The sequence below is a fragment of the Microtus ochrogaster genome, unplaced genomic scaffold (genome assembly GCF_000317375.1).
Source record: "Microtus ochrogaster isolate Prairie Vole_2 unplaced genomic scaffold, MicOch1.0 UNK81, whole genome shotgun sequence".
NCBI classification, from domain to species: domain Eukaryota; kingdom Metazoa; phylum Chordata; class Mammalia; order Rodentia; family Cricetidae; genus Microtus; species Microtus ochrogaster.
Window position 1 is genome coordinate 370,722 of NW_004949179.1, and position 18,228 is coordinate 388,949.

General features: G+C 45.5%; 1 protein-coding gene across 2 annotated transcripts in view; it reads right to left on the minus strand.

Annotated features, from left to right (window-relative positions):
* The window catches only part of Gatad2a (GATA zinc finger domain containing 2A), an 88,647-nt gene extending 70,722 nt beyond the window's left edge, over positions 1 to 17,925 (minus strand). For both annotated transcript variants that reach the window (XM_026777753.1, XM_013354975.2), the window contains exon 1: positions 17,578 to 17,925. The gene's annotated coding sequence lies outside the window, so the exon portion shown is untranslated. The remainder of the gene's footprint in view (positions 1 to 17,577) is intronic.
* Between the last annotated feature and the right edge of the window lie 303 nt (positions 17,926 to 18,228).

The following is an 18,228-nucleotide window of genomic DNA, read 5'->3' on the forward strand; positions in this document are numbered from 1 at the left end:
ATAACAAAAGAGTCAGGAAAGAAAGAAAAAAGGAAGGGAGGGAGGAAGGAAAGACAGGAAGGGAAGTCTAGAGCCTAGCTGCCAGAGTCTCAGGGCACCTTCTCAAAGAAAGCTTAGTCTTCGGAAGGCCTTGACGAGCCAATAAATACCCCGGGCTCATATATTAAGAAAAACAAGTTTTCAAACTTTGTCTTAGTTGACATCCCACTCCCAGCAGCTCAACAGCAAATCGCCCAACTTTACCCAGAACAGAGACCACGCACCCTCCCCAATGCTTCCCTTCTAGGATGAGAAGCCCTGCCCTACATAAAGGTGGGGACTCTTTCCACTTTATTTTCTCCTCAGCACAGAGCCATGCCTCCTTGCACACAGAGCAGCCCCACACTGCAGCATGAGAACAGGAAAACCTCACTTAAAGCCAGGCCTGCTGGCAGATGCTAAGATCCCAGGCACTGTTGCTGAAGCAGGGAACTGCAAGTTTGAAGACTGCCAAGCCACAGACGGTGCTCAAGACCAGTCTTGAATGTGGTGATTCAAACAAGTAAAAGGAGGACTGGGGTCTAGCTCAGAGGTAGAATGTGACAAGTATGTGAAGACCCCAGATTCCATTCCCAACACTGGGGGGGGGGGTCAACTTCATGTATGTTAAAAGTCAACCTCCCTGGGTATGGTGGCAATGTGTACAATCCAAGAACTCAGAAGGTTGAAGTAGAAGCAAGGGAGTTAGAACTCTGAGGAAAATCCTGGCCCCATAGTCTGGCCTTATATCAAAGGAAGGAAGGAAGGAAGGAAGGAAGGAAGGAAGGAAGGAAGGAAGGAAGGAAGGAAGGAAGGAAGGAAAGAAGGAAGGGAGAGGGTAACCAACCACCAACAGAGGCATTTAAAGGGTTAAATATGAAATGAAGCCTAAATCTCTGGGTGTTGGTGGATGAATTCTGGGCTAGCATGGGATACTGAGTGAGATCCTGCCTGCCTGCCTCAACTTCCACCCCCTAAAAAGTCCAGAAGCATGCCACGATAAATCTAAAAGATTTCAGATCCTTACAAGGACTCTAGATGACTGACAGGGCTAAATTCAATCTATGTAATTCGGCTTCCTGGTGCCCAGGTGGTCATGGAACTGACACTGACCTCCTGTCTCGGCCCTCCTGGGTACTAGGTTTGCAGGGACCAGCCACCACACCTGGTTTCCGTTATGATCAATTTTGGTTTTTTGGGGTTTTTTTGTTTTTTTTTTTTTGGGGGGGGTTTTCGAGACAGGGTTTCTCTGTGGTTTTGGAGCCTGTCCTGGAACTAGCTCTGTAGACCAGGCTGGTCTCGAACTCACAGAGATCCGCCTGCCTCTGCCTCCCGAGTGCTGGGATTAAAGGCGTGCGCCACCATCGCCCGGCTGTTATGATCAATTTTGGATCATACTTGGGCATATTTCATCAGACTTTCTGCCTTTGAAAACAACTTTGAGGCTGGGTGGTGGTAGCACACACCTTTAATCTCAGCACTTGGGAAACAGAGGTAGGCTGATCACTGTGAGTTCAAGGCCAGACTGGTCTACAAAGTGAGTTCCAGGACACCCAAGGATATTATTACACAGAGAGAGAATCCCCAACCTCTGACTACACAGACCCTCCTCGTCTTCCCCTCCTTGCTGCAGCATTCTCTGTTCTTCCAGATCCAGCCCCATGCCTGGCATTCAGCAAGTAAGATTAGTGTTACTCAACACTCTTGAAGCCAAGTCTTTGCAAGGGTATGTGCAGCCACATACAACAAGGTATGAGCTCTTCCCCCATTCACCCTGTTATACTTCAGGAGACTCTGCAAATCCATATTGCAAGTACCCAGATGGTAAAGAATACCAAAAAGTTTCAGGAAGTCCCTGAAACTGACCAGATTCAGTAGGCCCCTCCCTGCCAGAGTAAGCAGAACTAAACTGCAAAGAAGACTAGAGACCAGACCAGTTTGTCTGGAAGAAGCAGAAACTAACGGAGCTGTCTGGGAATAGACCAACTGAGACACCTGGAAAGCTGTTCAGCTGTCTGAAAACTGTGCAATGTGCTCCAGATGCCCAGCTTTGGGAGCTGTCATGCTCACATGCTGGAGTGGGCCTTAGTGATGTAGCTGTCTTTTAAGTCATTTCTGCTCCTATAAGTGCTCCCAATAAAACTCTTTGGCTCACCAAATTGAATTTTGATGGTGTTCATACTTTGGTGTGTCATGGGCTCCCTATCTGAGGTAAGTGGACATGTGTGTATTGCAACCCTGCTAGGAAAAGTTTTGTCACACAACAATGGACTAGCTTTTTCTCAGGCAGCTTTAACCTGTCCAACCTCAAGCTGTTATAGATTTGAAACAGCTGCCTCAATGGAGTGCCTTCTCTGTACCCAATACCCTACCCACAAGTGAGGACACAGTAGCACAGACTATGCCACTTGTAACTAGGTATCTTTCCTGAGATCACAACCGGATACCAGTGCTCCAGTTGGCAACTGTCCCCATGACTTTGTGAGTACAGCAGCCAGACTACTCTCACAAAGAAGTTTATGATTTAAAAGAGAGAGGGAGAGAGAGAAAGAGAGAGAGGGAGAAGGAGAGAGAGAGCATGAACTGGTTTTCTGTGCTCAAACTGAACAGAGTTCTCAGACAGATGGTGAACAGAAAATAAGGTGGAAGCAATTTCCCACTTCTCAAGGCCAGCAGAGCCCCAAGGTGGGAGCTACGTCCACAGCTACTTCCAATCTGGGCCTGTCTCTCCATCTCCCAAGTCAATATTTGGGTGGACAGAAAAAAAGGACTTCCAAGAACTCTCTTTAGAACCCTCTTCCTACCCCTCCACACACCCTACTTCTGTTCTCTAAGTGAGAACCCACCTGCTCTCTGACTGCAGCCCTGACTACAGCCATAGTTAAGGAAAACACCTGTCTAATCATTGACCTGAGCAGACTAACATCAAGCCTGAGACTTCCAGCCTCACCCCATACAGCAATGTCAAAATGGCACCTTCCTAGTCAGATGTAAGAGGGGAATATCAGGGTAAAGGGAACCCACGCACTCCTATTGTTATAATACGGGACAGAGCACTCAGTGTCTAGCAATCAGCAAGTAGCATGCACAAAGCCTTGGATTCTATAGAACCATATAGACTTGATGAGGTAGTGCACGCCTTTCACCCCAGCCCTGACAAGGTGGAGAAGGGAGGGCTGGAAGTTCAAGGTCACCTGGGGCTGCACAGTGAGTTTGTGGTGTGGTTAGTCTGAGATACTAGCAATGCTATGTCAAAAAAAAAAAGTGTAGTATCTTCCTTCTCTGAATTTTTTTCATAATTTCATATACACACACACACACACACACACACACACACATTGGTATTTATTTGGCCTGCATGTATGTCAGTATGAGGGTGTCAAATCTTGAGGATGTCAGATTCTTTTTTTTTTTAATTTATTTATTTATTGAGGATTTCCGCCTCCTCCCCGGAGGATGTCAGATCTTGTGAGCTTCCATGTGGGTGCTGGGAACTGAACCCAGGTCCTCTTTAAGAGCAGTGAGTGCTCTGAATTGCTAAGCCATCTCTACCTTTGTTTTATTTTCTTTCTTTTTTTTCTTTCTTTCTTTCTTTTTTTGGTATTTTGAGACAGGACTTTTCAGTAGCTATGGAGCCAGTCCTGGAACTTGCTCTGTAGACCAGGCTGGTCTTGAACTCAGAAATCAGCCTGCTTCTGCCTCCCAAGTGCTGGGATTAAAAGCGTGCACCACCACCACCCAGTTAATGTCTTAGTAATTTTTTTAAAATATTTATTTATTTATTATGTATACAATATTCTGTCTGTGTGTCTGCCTGCAGGCCAGAAGAGGGCACCAGACCTCATTACAGATGGTTGTGAGCCACCATGTGGTTGCTGGGAATTGAACTCAGGACCTTTGGAAGAGCAGGCAATGCTCTTAACCACTGAGCCATCTCTCCAACCCCTGTCTTAGTAATTTTTAAAAATACTTTAAAGGGGTTTACTATGTAAAACAGACTGGTCTCAAACTCACAGAGATCAACCAGCCTCTGCTTTTCAAGTACCAGGATTAAAGGTGTACACTACCAAACCCAACTTAATTTTTTAAAAAGACTTATTTCTATTTATACATCAGTCTGGCCCATGTATGCAGATACCCAAGGAGGCCATAAAAGGGTGTTGGATCCCCAAAGCTTAAGAGGTGGTTTTAAGACACCTAAGTGAGCCGGGTGAGAAACCCTGTCTCGAAAAACCAAAAAATAAAATAAAAATAAAAAAATAAAAGACACCTGGATGTTAGAGCAGTTATTGTTAGTGAAGCCTCTGGAAGAGCAGTGAGCACTCTTAAGCACTGGGCCATCTTTCTTTCCACCCATGAATTTTTTTCTTCGAATCTAAACTGCATGGGTGAAAGAGGACTATGGGGTGGACTACACATTGTTGGTGTACTTACTGCCTGTATATAGTATTCTACTTATTGTATATAGTTTTCTTACATTAGCTATAGGCTTTTTTATTTTAGACAGAAAAGGGGAAATGTAGTGATATTTTGTGTTTTAACAAACAAAGTTTGCCTGAAGGATAAGAGAAGCAGCCATTAGAGAAACCTTTTACCTCTCCCAAGGGGCAATCCTGCCCTCAGACTGTCTCCTCAGACTGCACTGAGCTCCTGTCTCCTCCCACCTCATATTCTTCTCTCCACCCACCTTATCACACCTGTCTCACCTCCGCAGTGCTGGGATTACAGGTGTTGGGTCCCAAATGTGGGATCACCTTTTAGTGAGCTCTGTTTCTCCGAGACAGATTCAATCTTGTGTAGCCCAGGCTGGCCTTGAACTAACAGAAATACTTCTACCTCTGTCTCCCAAATCCTGGGATTAAAGGTGTGTGCCACCACTGCTGGCCTCTAGTGGCTTAGCTTTGCACACTTATTTTCAGTCAAGCTTTCTTAAAGCCCAAACACAGTATCACTGCAATGGGAATTTAAAGCCAGCCAGGAATGGTGGTGCACACCTGGCATTTCAGCAGTGCTCAAGGATCCCTAAATTCCAAGATGGCCCAGGCTACAGAGCAAGCCCCTCAGGAGAAGAAAAAATAAATAAATAAAAACAAAAAGCAGGTGATCCTACAGTCATGCCTACTTGAGAACACACAGTGGGGAGATCCTTTGAGCCTGGGCAACAAAGGAGATCTTGTGACCCTATAGCCAGGAGTGGGGAGAGAGAGATGGCATCCCAGGTAGCCTGGGTAACACAGCAAGAACCTGGCTTGCCTAACATGAGAAGATCTCTTGGTTCCATACTCAGCACCGCAAAAATAAATAAATAAATAAACAAACAAACAAACGGAGGAATGAATGAAATTTAAAAAAGCTTCAAGGTGCGAAGGGTTTTGTTAGCTGTTTAACTTCTGTGTAACACCTCTGCCATGAGCAAATGCCACAGGACTCCAGAAACACACAGCATGGTGGTGTCTAGAGACTAAAAGCTGAGCTTTCTGCTCTCGGTTGCCATGGATCAACTACTGCCAACAGCCATCATAAACCTCACAAATGCCAGAGCCTCCTTGTCTCTGTCTCCATGGAAAAACAGAAGCTAGGTGAGGAAGTTAGATGGGCGATGAAGTTTCATTTCAAATACTCCCAGAAAAAGACACGCAGGCTCCTAATGAGACTGGCTGCAGCCCCAAGGGATGTCCTCCAGGAAGCCCATGGTGTTCAAGCTTGTCTCTGTCTACAGCTGGGCTGGCAGCTCAGTGAGAGTCACCGTATTGTGCTCACTTCTGGACCAATGACACCATCCCTCACTTCAGGCAGGCAAACACTGTTTTTTTGCTAGCATGAGAAATAACATCAACCAGTTAACTTCACACTTCAAATTTTTTAATTTAAACTAAGTTATGTATTTGTTTGAGGCAAGGTCTCCCAGACTTTTGTGTATTTCATACACAAACTTCCTAAGTAGTCAAATAAGCCCTCCTGCATCGGTCCTGCTGAGCAGAGTACTGAATCGTGGGCTTTGTTCACTCTCTGCAGCACTCTACCAAGTCCTCAGCCCTAAACTCTTCTTTCCTTTCTTCCTTTCTTTCGTTTTCTGAGACAGGGTTTCTCTATGTAGCTCTGGCTGTTCTGGAACTCGCTTGGTAGACCAGGCTGGCCTCAATCTCAAGGATCTGACTGACGCTGCCTCCTGAGTGCTGGGATTAAAGGCATATGATACCACCACCCAACTCTAAATTGTTTTTTAAAGGCAGGAAAGGATGGCAAGATGGCTCAATGGGTAAAGATACTTGTGGCCAAACCTAATGATCTGAGTTCAATCCCCTAGGCCTATGTGGCAGAAAAGGACTGACTCCTAAGAGTCATCTGACCTCCATACATGTGCTATGGCAGGCACTAAACATCCACACACATACACAAACAAGCAAACAAATAAATAAATGTAAAAAAAAAGTTTAAGACATTTGCCAGGCAGTGGTGGCGCACACCTTTAAACCCAGCACTGGGAGACAGTGGCAGGTGAATCTCTGTGTGTTCAAGGCCAGCCTGGTCTTACAAGAGCTGGTTCCAAGACAGGCTCCAAAGCTACAGAGAAACCCTCTTTTGAAAATAAAAAAAAAAAAAAGGTTTAAGACATTCATGGAGCTGAGACTGATGGCTCAAGGGTTAAGAGCACTGACTCCTCTTACAAAAGCCTGGATTCAAGTCCAGCACCCACACAGCAGCTCACAACTATTAGGCAGTCCTAAGCCCTCTTCTGACCTTCTTGAGCCCAGGACACACGTGATTCAGAGGCATGCATATAAGCCAAACACCCAATGTAATGTTTTGGTTGTGAACTTGACTACATCTGGAATGAACTACAATCCAGAAATGGAGGGCACACCTATGAGAAATTTTTTGGTTTGCTTTGAAGTGGGTGAATCCCCATCTTGTCCAGACATTTGAGACGTTAGATAGATGCTTTTGATCTGGATATTGCGGTGGGAAGACACACCTGTAATCTGGGCCACCACTCCTACTGGAAGTCTGACAGGACATAAAAGAAGGGAACTTTGCTCTCTGTCTACTTCCTTTACCAGCATTGGAACTCACTTCTTCAAGACTCCGGCACCTGTGGAAAACCAGCTGAGACATCCAGTCTTGTAGACTGAACAACTACTGGATGCTTTCTGTTCACAGCCAGCCATTGTTGGATTGCCTGGACTGCAGCCTGTAAATCATTCCAATAGACCCTTTTCCCTATACACAGAGAGAGATTCATTCTGTAAGATCTGTTACTCTAGAGAACCCTAATTAATACAACCCATACACATAAAATTTATTCTAAATAATTAATAAACATTCACAAAGCAAAGATTCGCTCCCAGCACCACAGTACTATTTCTACTAGTAACAGCAGCAGTCAGGCCAGGTGTGCTGGCACACACCTTTCTTTTTTCCCTTGGAGACAAGGTCTCTTCAGCCATGGCTATCCTACAACTCGCTCTGTAGACCAGGCACAGAAATCTGCCTGCCTTTGCCTCCTGAGTGCTGGGATTAAGGACATGTGGGTGTACCACAACCGGAAGCTAAGATTATACATTGAGACCCTGTATCAACCAATAAATACAATATTTTAAATGGTACTGAAAGTGTAGTTCAATAGTAACAGTGTTTGCCTAGTAAGACTGAGGGCCTAGGTTCTCAACCTCAGAACCTCAATAATAAATATACTTTATTCACTTGACAACCTAAGGTTAATCCCTAGGACCCACATGGTGGAAGGGGAGAAGCCACTGGAAAAACTGTCCTCTGACCACATGCCCTCCCATAAATAAATGGATGTAATTTATTTTTTTTTAAAGATTTATTTATTTATTATGTAAACAACATTCCTTCCATGTATGTTTGTATGCCAGAAGAGGGCACCAGATCTCATTATAGATGGTTGTGAGCCACCATGTGGTTGCTGGGAATTGAACTCAGGACCCCTGGAAGAGCAATCAGTGCTCTTAACCTCTGAGCCATCTCTCCAGCCCCATGGATGTAATTTAAATAAATAAATAAAACCACCTTACTGATGGCCACAGCAGAGCTCTTTTTGTGAGAGGGTAGAGAGAAAAGTCTCATGTTGCCTAGGCTGGACTGCAACTTACAACCCCCTGCCTCAGCCTCCCAAATGTTGGGATTATTTGTGTTCACCATGTGCCTAGCTGGAACTCTTCCAGAAGTACTCACGTACCCTTCACAGGCCAGTTTACGGGAATCTATCCACTCAGTGATACATACTACAAAGAGTGGGGCTGCAAACAAAAGCAAGCCAGAGACTGGGCATTACAAATAACACCTCCGTGCATTTAGATGGAGCCACCCTAGCCAGTAGTTATTTCCCATCCTCAACATCCCACAGGGACCAAAGGCCCCCAGTGCTGTCCACAGCAAAAAGGAAACCCTGACTGCTTTGGTTATTTCAGTTACATAAATCAACATTTCCTTGGCCAGTTAGAGGTACATGGACCTCTGAGTTCAAGCCCCATGAATCTGAGTTCGAGGCCAGCCTGGTCTATAGACCTAATTTCAGGACAGCCAGAGCAACACAGAGAAACCCTATCTCAAAAAACAAACAAACAGGCCAGGCGGTGATGGCGCACGCCTTTAATCCCAGCACTCGGGAGTCAGAGGCAGGTGGATCTCTGTGAGTTCGAGGCCAGCCTGGTCTACAAGAGCTAGTTCCAGGACAGGCTCCAAAGCTACAGAGAAACCCTGTCTCGGAAAAAACTAAAAAAAAAAAAAACAAAACAAAACAAACAAACAGGGGGCTGGAGAGATGGCACAGAGGTTAAGAGCACCGACTGCTCTTCCAGAGGTCCTGAGTTCAATTCCCAGCAACTACATGGTGGCTCACAGCCATCTATAATGAGATCTGATGCCCTCTTCTGGCCTGCAGGCATACATGGAAGGAATGTTGTATACATAATTAATAAATAAATCTTAAAAAAATTAAAAATAAATACTAGCTTGCATAGTGGCTCATGCCTATAATTCCAGCACTAGGGAAGCTAAAACAGAATTTCCACGTTTGATTGCAACCTGGGTGATACAGTAAGTCCCCGTCTCAAAAATCTAACGTGCATGCCAAATAGAAATGCCAGCATGGTGATAAGCCAGGTTTAGTGACAAGCCTTGTAAACCCAACACTCCCTGGAGTTCCCTGACCAACCTAGCCTGCCCTACTATGTCTCAAATAAATAAATATGTAAATGAATGAATGAATGAGTGGGTGGGTGAATGAATGAATTTAATTGCATATACACACATACAAACCAAAAACTATTTCAGAGTTTAAGACTGGTGGGCATGGTAGCATAACCTTAAAAAAGATGGATGGATGGATGGATGGATGGATGGATGGATGGAAATTTGTTTTTTTTAAAAAAAACACAGAGTCAGGTTGATTATTACAAATTCAAAGCTGGCAAGGTCTACAGATTAATACCCTGTTTACATAGACGACAGACAGACAGAATCCTAATTTTATGTGAGACTCTACCTCGGAGGAAAAAAAAAGGCCAAAGTCAATAAACACTGGTACTTGTCTATAATTCCAGCATTAAGGAAGTAGAGGCAGGAAGATCAGTAATGAAGGTCATTCTGGGCTGAGGACGCAGTTTACAGTCAGCCCGGGCTATAAAAGACTCTGACTTTTTTCCAACATGGGAGGGCCTGGCTCAGATTTTTACCCATTATTTTCCCCTGGGTTTTATCCATCTGTTGCCACATTATTCACCCACCGTGATTATAGGGCTTTCACTAATTACTAAGAAAAAAATCCACTAAAAAAATAGAGTATCCTATGTGGGCATGGAGACACATGCCTGTAATCACAGCCCGTAGGAGGCCAGGAGGTTTATTAGTTAGAGGATCTTGAGGCTGAGGCCAGTCTGGGCTACATAGTAAGTATAGCCACACACACATAGAAAAATCTACCCAAAAAGCAGGAGTGGGGGTGTCCTGACCCTCATTCTCAATCCACCTTACCCTAGAAACTGAGTTAGCATCTCCACAACTCTCTAGACCTGGGCCCAGGAGCTCAGATGAATTCTGATCTCCACGTGGGCACTGAATCACACACTGGTCTTCTCAAAGTACCATTATTATTGTGTAGTCAAACGCCTTTGTATGACACTTTCCCAGTCTTTTGTTTCCAAATCTGATCCATTACCATGAAAAAAAAAAGGGGGTCATTTTTCAAGGCTCTGAAGCTCACCATGTAAGGGTTCCATTTCCTAAACTGCTCCAAAATGTGTACAGGAGCCTTTAAAAATGCAAGCTCACCTACTCTTTGGCTTCCCACAGTTCTTCATGTTTATTATCATCTTCTACTTTGCCTCTGGTCTAATTAGTTATCTATCCCTCTGCTTGCCCTTCGTTCACAAATCACCCCATTTAACAGAGGAAGATGCCAAGGCCAAAGCAAATACAAGTGCCTGCCACTCAACAAATCTTTCTCACACCTAGGAACAGAACACAGGAAAACTGAAAAACTTACATTTGTTTCTCTCTCAGAACATTTAGCCTTGGTAGAATATCAAGAACCTTCTGGTCTGGGAGTCCAGGCCAGGACCCTAACCTCATGAGCATCATATCATAACCAGCCTGTGCTAACCATCTAGTCACTCATTCCCTCAAGTTTACTGAGCATCTCCTGACAACAGGGTCATCGCTTTCACAGTCATGGGCTCCAATATTTAGTAACACGCTGACTTTGTGCTACAACTTGGTAAGTCACACAAATAGAAAAAAATCTCCTTTAAAAACAAAAAAGGAAAAAAAAAAAGAATGAAGGAGGCAGGCAGTGGTGGCACGTCGTTTTAAGCCTAGCACTTAAGAGGCAGAGGCAGGCGGATCTCTGTGAGCTGAGGCCAGTTTGGTTCCAGACTGAGCGAGTTCCAGAACAGCCAGGACTGTTACACTGAGAAACCTTGTCTCCAAAAACAAAACAAAACCAAAAGAAAGAAAAAGGTAGCCAGGTGATGGTGGTATAAATTCATCTCAGGACTCAGGAGGCAGAGGCAAGTGAATCTCTGGGTTCAAGACCAGCCTAGTCTACAGAGTAAATTAAGATTTTACAGCCTAGGGGCTGGAGAGATGGCTCAGGGGTTAAGAGCATTGCCTGCTCTTCCAAAGGTCCTGAGTTCAATTCCCAGCAACCACATGGTGGCTCACAACCATCTGTAATGAGGTCTGGTGCCCTCTTCTGGCCTGCAGACATACACACAGACAAAATATTGTATACATAATAAAGAAATATTAAAAAAAAAAAAGCAAACCAACAAATAGATTTAAAAAAAAAAAAGATTTTACAGCCTGGCATAACTGGATATCAACATGTAGAAGAATGAAAATAGACCCATACCTATCACCATGCACAAAACTCAAGTTCAAATGGATCAGAGACCTCAACATAGAGCCAGCCACACTGAACCTTATAGAAGAGAAAGTGGGAAGTACACTTAAACACATTGGCACAGGGAACCACTTCCTAAATATAAGCCCAGCAGCACAGACACTGAGAGAAACAATTAATAAATGGGACCTCCTGAAACTAAAAAGCTTCTGTAAAGCAAAGGACACAATCAACAAGGCAAAATGACAGCCTACAGAATGGGAAAAGATCTTCACTAACCCCACATCATATAGAAGTCTGATCTCCAAAATATACAAAGAACTCAAGAAATTGGACACCAAAAGAACACATAATCCAATAAAAAAACAATGGAGTACAGACCTAAACAGAGAACTCTCAACAGAGAAATCTAAAATGGCTGAAAGACACTTAAGGAAATGTTCAACATCCTTAGTCATCAGAGAAATGCAAATCAAAATAACTCTGAGATTCCATCTTACACCTGTAAGAATGGCCAAGATCAAAAACACTGATGACAACTTATGCTGGAGAGATTGTGGGGAAAAGGGAACACTTCTGCATTGCTGGTGGGAATGCAAGCTGGTACAATCCCTTTGGATGTCAGTGTGGCGGAATTCTCAGAAAATTAGGAAACAACCTTCCTGAAGACCGAGTAATACCACTTTTGAGTATATATCCAAAGGATGCTCAATTGTGCCACAAGGACATATGTTCATAGCAGCTTTGTTTGTCATAGCCAGAACCTGGAAACAATCTAAATGCCCCTTGATCGAAGAATGGATAAGGAAAATGTGGTACATTTACACAAAGAGTACTACACAGCAGAAAAAATAATTTCAGCTTGAATTTTGCAGGAAAATGGATGGAGCTAGAAAACATTATTTTGAGTGAGGTAACCCAGACCCAGAAAGACAATTATCAATTATCACATATACTCACTCATAGGTGGTTTTTAAACATAAAGCAAAGAAAGCCAGCCTATAAACCACAATCCCAGAGAACTTAGACAACAATGTAGACACTAAGAGAGACTTACATAGATCTAATCTACATGGGAAGTAGAAAGTAGAAAATGACAAGATCTCCTGAGTAAATTGGGAGCATTGGGACCTTGTGGGAGGATTGAAGGGGGAAGGGAAGAGACAGGGAGGAGAGCAGGAAAAAATACAAAAAACATTTTGTATCATTATTAAAATGTTTCTCAGAAACAAAAAAAAAAAAAAAGATTTTACAGCCATGCATGGTGGAGCATGCCTTTAGTCCCAGCAACTTAGGATGCAGAGGGAGGCAGTTCTCTGAGTTTGAGTCCAGCCTGGTCTACAGATCTACAGAGTTAGTTCCAGGACAGTCATGGCTATACAGGGAAACCCTGTCTTGAAAACAATAAATAATAATAATAATAATAAAAGAGTACATGTGTACATATGTACAAATACACACACAGCGCTGGAGAGATGGCTCAGAGGTAAAGAGCATTGCCTGCTCTTCCAAAGGTCCTGAGTTCAATTCCCAGCAACCACATGGTAGCTCACAAGGTTATCTGTAATAAGGTCTGGTGCCCTCTTCTGGCCTCCAGGCATACACACAAAACAGAATATTGTATACATAATAAATAAATAAATAAATATTTTTTTAAAAAAAATCACACACACATACACACACCAACTGCCTGTTCCTTCTCTCTTGCCATGTAACACCTGTGCTATCTCAGGACTCAATTAACCTCTTTATAAATAGCCTGACTCAGCCATTTTGTTACAGTAACAAATGATACAAGAAACAATTCTCACTTCAAAGTCACAGGTTACCTCTTTTTTAACACCATCTGAGCTGGAGTTCCTTTCAAGTCCACTTTGCCCTAGGACACCCTAAGCCCCCAAACTCCTCACCACCCTTCCTGTTCATTGAGGAGAGTACCTACAGATGACCAGCAAGAGGCAGTGGGAAAACAAGAGGTCTGCAGCGGCCTCCTGCCCGGAGCTGAGGACCCAGGAAACTCTCCAAGTGCTTCTCTACAGAAGAAAATAGCTCGAGTTGAAACTTGTGTCCACATGGCCCACTGACAGATTTAGAACTCAAATTATAGCCTCAGTGGGAGTCTTCACAAAGGAGTCAAATTAACAAGGCCCGGATGGAAAGAAACGGGTAAAGACTGCATTAAGTCAAACTAGAAAGAGAAGTACAGGTTGAGCCGAGTTAGAGCTACAACTTATTGAAATATTAAACCAAGGGCTCACCCCACTCAGGGCTCTGCTCAGGTCAGCTATCCGGGTTCCCAGCCTGAAACCAGCCTGTGGCCTGGAAGCAGTTAGAACTTACTCAGATTTCAAGCTGAGTTCATTTCTGTCCTGTAGACCATCTCTCAATGCCAGCATTCATTCCCTTAGACTCCTGAGAGCTCTACCTTTGGCAAAGCAGATAAAATTAGCTACTGCAGTGAACTTGGAATCCAGGATGGGCCACTAAAAAACTACACAGGAGATCTGTAAACACCATGGAACCTTCTAAACTTACAGAAATGCAGTGAGTCCTGTCTTTTGACCCGTGCACACTCTCAGATCTAGGTTGACCTATTTCCTGCTCTCGTCCTTTCATACCAAGGCCACAACCTGGGTCTCCTCTTTTGATCGAGGGGTGAATCAGAGGGTACCAGGCAGAAGAAAGACCTCAGAGAGCAAAGGAGTGCTTTCTTCTCTTTTCTCAAGAAGGGAAGGTCCTCTGTCTACAGGACTGAAGAACAGGGCAGAAAATGGCCTCGTCCCACAGGCTTGACCTTGTCTCCAGTGGCCACAGTCTTCTGACACTGGCCTGTGCCTTCAGGAAAATTAATAACCAACCGTGCGGTGCTGCACACCTACAGTCTCAGCACCCAAGAGGCATAGGCAGGAGGACTGGCAAAAGTTTAATGTGAGGCCGGGCGGTGGTGGCGCACGCCTTTAATCCCAGCACTCGGGAGGCAGAGGCAAGTGAATCCCTGTGAGTTCGAGGCCAGCCTGGTCTACAAGAGCTAGTTCCAGGACAGCTAGGACTGTTACACAAGGAAACCCTGTACTGAAAAACCGAAAAAAAAGGGCTGGAGAGATGGCTCAGTGGTTAAGAGCATTGCCTGCTCTTCCAAAGTTCCTGAGTTCAATTCCCGGCAACCACATGGTGGCTCAAAACCATCTGTAATGAGGTCTGGTGCCCTCTTCTGGCCTGCAGACATACACACAGACAGAATATTGAATGCATAATAAATAAATAAAATATATAAAAAAAAAGTTTAAGGTCAGACTGCACTACATGACAAGAGAAAGAAGGGAACTGGAGAGATGGCTCAGCATTTAAGAGCACTGGCTGTTCTTCCAGAGGACCTGGAATTCAATTCCCAGCACCCACATGGCAGCTCACAACTGTCTGTAACTCCGATCCAGGGGATCTGACACTTTTACACCAACGTACATAAATACATTGTAAATACAATGTAAATAAAGTTAAATAAATCATAAAAAATATAAAAAGAAAATGAGACTTTAATCTCAATGCTTGGGAGTCAAAGGCAGGCATATCTCTGAGTTCTAGGTCAGTCAACAAAAGGAGGTAATAGAGATCTTGTATTAAAAAAAAAAAAAAACAGCCTCAAGTTGCATGTAGAGGGGGCTGGAGAGATGGCTCAGTGGTTAAGAGCATTGCCTGCTCTTCCAAAGGTCCTGAGTTCAATCCCGAGCAACCACATGGTGGCTCACAACCATCTGTAATGAGGTCTGGTGCCCTCTTCTGGCCTGCAGGCATACATGTAGACAAAATATTGTATACATAATAAATAAATAAATATTAAAAAAAAAGTTGCATACAGAACTTAGAACATGAGGGGTGAGGGGTTTGGTTTTGTTTATGAACAGGTCTCCTAACTTTCCCTCTAGACACAAAAGACTCATGAAAAAAAAAATCCAATACTATGGAAGCCTAAGGAAGATGATTTAAGGACATCCTAGGCTACATACATGGACAGTTTGAGGATAGTCTGAGCTACACAGTGAGAGACCCTGTCTAAAAAATAAAGCACAATGATGACTGAGAAACCCAAGGACTGGCAAGAAAGAAAAGTAAACAAAGTAAAAAATTCTAAGTCTTCCCCTTCACAACAAAGACTTGGATACACCACATAAATAGGAAAATCTTGAAAAATGATGGCTCCAAGGTTAAATGATAAGTCTCTCCCCAGAGATTAAGGAAGGCAATCTCAAGAAGGGAAAAATCTCAAGCAAGTAGGTAGGGTAGTGCTATGCTGCAGGACCCCTCAGAAGAGTACAAGGAAATGGGATACATAAAGTGGAGACAGAGGCCAGGAAAAGTGGCTCATATCTATAATACCATCACTCACAAGTCTGAGGCAGGAAGACAACCATGAATTTGTGGTTACCATGAATGCAGAGTGAGTTCCAGACCAGCCTGTATAAAGAAGGGCCAGATGGTGGCACACACCTTTAATCCTAGCTCTCAGGAGGCAGAGACAGGCAGCTCTCTGAATTTGAGGCCAGCATGGTCTACATGCTATTTCCAGCATAGCCAGGGCTACACAGAGAAACCCTGCCTTGGAGGGGATTAAAAAAAGAGCAAAGAGGGGAGGGGAACGCAGAGTTCATCCAGAAAATGAGACAAAGAGTATGCCTACATGGTGGCATACAGCCTGTAATCCCAGAACTGGCTTAATAGGCTGAGATGGAGAAAGCGTTTACTGATTTATTTTTTTAGATTTTTTGAGACAGGGTTTCTTTGTTTTGCCCTGGCTGTCCTAAAATTCACTCTGTAGACCAGGCTGGCCTCAAACTCATTAGAGAACCACCTCCCTCTGCATCCTAAGTGCTGAGACTAAAGGCATATGCGCCACCATGCATGCCTGTAAAATCTTACTTCAAGGACAGTTTAGGCTATAATGTAACAAGACTGAGTCTCAAAAAAAAATGTGAAGTCAGGCAGGCATAATGACACCAGCATCTAATCTGCAGATCTCTACAGGTTCAAGGCTACCAATGAAAGCTATTAGGGACAGCTCAGAAAGTGGGGGAAAGCTCCCAGGAGCACTTCAGATCATTTGGGGGAAACTTGGAAAAAGAAAGAAGTCACTCAAAGTAGGGACGGAAAAGCAGGGAGGGAATTTCTGAGAGAGGAGCTGTCAAAAAAAAAAAAAATGGGACAACAAGCCAGGTGGTGGCGGCGCACGCTTTTGATCCTAACACTCAGGAGGCAGTGGCAGGCAGATCTTCGAGGCCAACCTGGTCTACAGAGCGAGTTCCAGGACACCAGGACTATTTTACAAAGTAAGCCTGACTTGAAACAAACAAAAAAGAACAACAGATCAGAAAAAACAACCTCCTCCTCAGCAAACTGTGGGAGGGGTTCGCCGCGAGGCAGGGCGATCTCAGAAACATCCTCCATAGAGGAAAGCTCCTCAGGAAGAACGTGAGTGTCTCCTAAAGGGAAGTGGAACCTTCCTGAGGGACGCGAGGAATCCCAGAGAGGAAGGGAGGGGGCGCTCATCAGACAAAAAGCCACCTTTTACAGAAGCTGGAGACTGAGACCTGAGTCTCGAAAAGGGGGGGTCCTAAGAGAATGACTGCACACCCTCAAAGAGGCAAGGTACCTCTGAGAGATAAGGGTCTCAGGGATAGGGGTTCCTCTCGGGAACCCAGAAGGTCTGAGATGGGATTCCTCTCAGTAGAGAGTTCACATAAAAAGGGGTTCTCCCCCCAAGTAGGGAGGGGTTCACAGCCGCGCGGCGCAGGGTTGGATAAACAAGGTCAGATCCTCAGAAAAGTTGAGGAGTTTATGAAGGCGGTGCTTCCCTCCGAGGGGCAGCTTCCCCTCCTAAATAGAGACCCAGGACTACCCTTTCTGGGGTTCTCCAGAGGAGCACCCTCTGAGAGGCGAGGTCCTACAGAGAAAGGGCACCTTCAGACGTTCAGTGCCCTAAAGGAAGGGTGTCCTCAAACAAGGGTACCCCAGAAATAGGGCACGCAGACACGCGGAGTTCGTACAGAGAAGGGGAGCCCTCAGAGGCCGGGCCTTCAGATGCAGGGTCCCCTAAAGAGTCCAGAAGGGAACCGCACCAGCCCGGCCAAGCGGAAGCCAGGGTAGCCCGGGGCACCGGAAGCCGGGGACCCCGGCAGCGGCGCCGGCCCCGCACTCACCGAAGTTGCTCGGCTCCGCACGATCGGCAGCTGGGCCCCGGGCCGGCCTCGGGCAGAACGCTCGGGTCCGGTCGGGTCGCGTCCCACGGCGACGGCTCCCTCGGGTGGCGCCTGAGGCGGCTGCGGAGACAGGACGACGGACGACAGACCGACCGACTGCGCGGGGCGCGCACCCTCAGGCAGCGAGGGTGCGCGTGCGCGCGCCGGGGCGCTGACCCCGGGCGGAAGGAGCTGCCTCGGCGCACTCGGAGCCGCCGCTCGGTCTCGCCGCTCCTTCTCACACTGAAATTGCCCGCTTCACAGCCCGGCTTCCCCGGTTGCTAGGCAGATTTCGCCTCTCACACTTCCGGGTTGAAGCACGTCTCTCCGAGTGGCGGCGCCGCAGGCCAATGAAGTCTGGCCGGGGCGCTCTGGATCCGCACCCCGCAGGGGGTGTGGCCAGCTTCAGAATAGGCAGTTTCCAGCAGCCAATGAGCGCGCTGGCCGGCTGGCCCTCCGGATCGCGCCGGCGGCTAAGGCGGGCCTTGGGGGCGGGGCAGGAAGACTGACAGACCAGCATCCAATGGGCGAATGGAGCGGATTTCAGGGCCAGTCAGGTCGCCATGAGGGTGGGCTTTAGGCTTGGGGCGGGAATACCGTGAGGGGTGCGGT